Source organism: Sander lucioperca, unplaced genomic scaffold, assembly GCF_008315115.2.
Source record: "Sander lucioperca isolate FBNREF2018 unplaced genomic scaffold, SLUC_FBN_1.2 Unpl_2, whole genome shotgun sequence".
Taxonomy (NCBI): domain Eukaryota; kingdom Metazoa; phylum Chordata; class Actinopteri; order Perciformes; family Percidae; genus Sander; species Sander lucioperca.
Window position 1 is genome coordinate 27501 of NW_023396241.1, and position 2500 is coordinate 30000.

Here is a 2500-nt window from a genome sequence, read left to right on the forward strand (position 1 = left end):
CAGTGATCCAACTGTCAGTCTCCGTCAGTGTCGATCAAAGTCGGGAGGATGCCGCTTGGACATTTAGCAACGGAGGATTTAATCACGGGCTTACTTCGTTTTGGAATAAAGGTCACTGATGAGGAGCGAAGTCAATTCAAAGGTAAATTATGTGCATTTTTAATCTGTGTTTGTGGTGTTAATATTCAAAGTTGGAAGTTAACTTTACCGTTAGCACTAGCCAAGTTCATACTCTGTCAACATTAGCTAGCTACACTCGACATTGATGATTGCCATTATTAACGTTAACGGTTAGTTAGTTAAAACATTAGCAGTATTATGTCCCATATTGCCATTCTACATGTTACGACATGGTACTTAGCTAGCTAACGGTACTTAGCTACAGTTGACCATCGAGATAGCTATAGATAAAACTACTGCGTCAGAGGAGAAAAAAGCGTTTTTGCCGCCGAAAAGTCTTTTCTTCTGACTTACGTTAACGCTAGCTATAAAACGTTAGCTGGACTGCGTCAGAGGAGAACGATAGATAGAAACTTTGTGTTTTTATATGGATATTAGGTCCGGACCAAACGGAGGATGATAGAGAAGCGTGATTGCATAATGTGCTTTTTAAATGTGTAACGTTACATTATGCTGTTACCACAGTGGTGGTTAACATTGCTGTTTTTCTTTTCTGTATTGTACGTTAGATAATGAAGTTGACGGAGAAGCAGTGGACTATGGATTGACTGAGAGGATGGTTTCATACCTCTTTGAAGGATCGTTTAAGAAGCAAGCCAAATTCAACCGATTTGTACAGCAGTGGAAAGAAACCGTGACACTCCGTTGAGCCTGTCCCGGTACATTCAGAGAAGGCTACAGTGGAATCAAGGTACCGGTAACAGTAATGTTATGTGATTGTTATAACATTAGGCCCAAGTAGAACCACGGAAAATAACTCTATAATCTCATAGACATATAAATAATATAACATGTAAAGGTTACTACTGAAGAAGTTTTTATCTGGATCTGAATTCACCTGGCTCCGGTAGTTTATGTAGTGTAACATTATGCATTAGGGTGTACACACTGTAATGCATAATCTTGCACAGTCTTTGTAGTCCTATCGCAGGGGTAGAATGTAACTAAGTACATTTACTCCAGTACTGTACTTCAGTCTAAATGTTGAGGTACTTGTACTTTACTTGAGTCTTTTCTTTTCATGCCACTTTCTACTTTTTCCTCCACTACATTTATCTGTTACAGCTTTAGTTACTAGTTACTTTAGTTACTCCACTACATTCATCTGTTCCAGCTTTAGTTACTAGTTACTTTAGTTACTCCACTACATTTATCTGTTACAGCTTTAGTTACTAGTTACTTTAGTTACTAGTTACTTTAGTTACTCCACTACATTCATCTGTTCCAGCTTTAGTTACTAGTTACTTTAGTTACTCCACTACATTCATCTGTTCCAGCTTTAGTTACTAGTTACTTTAGTTACTCCACTACATTTATCTGTTACAGCTTTAGTTACTAGTTACTTTAGTTACTAGTTACTTTAGTTACTAGTTACTTTAGTTACTCCACTACATTCATCTGTTCCAGCTTTAGTTACTAGTTACTTTAGTTACTAGTTACTTTAGTTACTAGTTACTTTAGTTACTCCACTACATTCATCTGTTCCAGCTTTAGTTACTAGTTACTTTAGTTACTCCACTACATTCATCTGTTACAGCTTTAGTTACTAGTTACTTTAGTTACTAGTTACTTTAGTTACTCCACTACATTCATCTGTTACAGCTTAGTTACTAGTTACTTTAGTTACTAGTTACTTTAGTTACAAGTTACTTTAGTTACTCCACTACATTTATCTGTTACAGCTTTAGTTACTAGTTACTTTAGTTACTAGTTACTTTAGTTACTCCGCTACATTCATCTGTTCCAGCTTTAGTTACTAGTTACTTTAGTTACTAGTTACTTTAGTTACTCCACTACATTTATCTGTAAAAGCTTTAGTTACTTTAGTTACTTTAGTTACTTTAGTTACTAGTTACTTTAGTTACTCCACTACATTTATCTGTTACAGCTTTAGTTACTAGTTACTTTAGTTACTAGTTACTTTAGTTACTCCACTACATTTATCTGTTACAGCTTTAGTTACTAGTTACTTTAGTTACTAGTTACTTTAGTTACTAATTACTTTAGTTACTAGTTACTTTAGTTACTCCACTACATTCATCTGTTCCAGCTTTAGTTACTAGTTACTTTAGTTACTAGTTACTTTAGTTACTAGTTACTTTAGTTACTCCACTACATTCATCTGTTACAGCTTTAGTTACTAGTTACTTTAGTTACTAGTTACTTTAGTTACTAGTTACTTTAGTTACTCCACTACATTCATCTGTTACAGCTTTAGTTACTAGTTACTTTAGTTACTAGTTACTTTAGTTACTCCACTACATTCATCTGTTACAGCTTTAGTTACTAGTTACTTTAGTTACTAGTTACTTTAGTTACT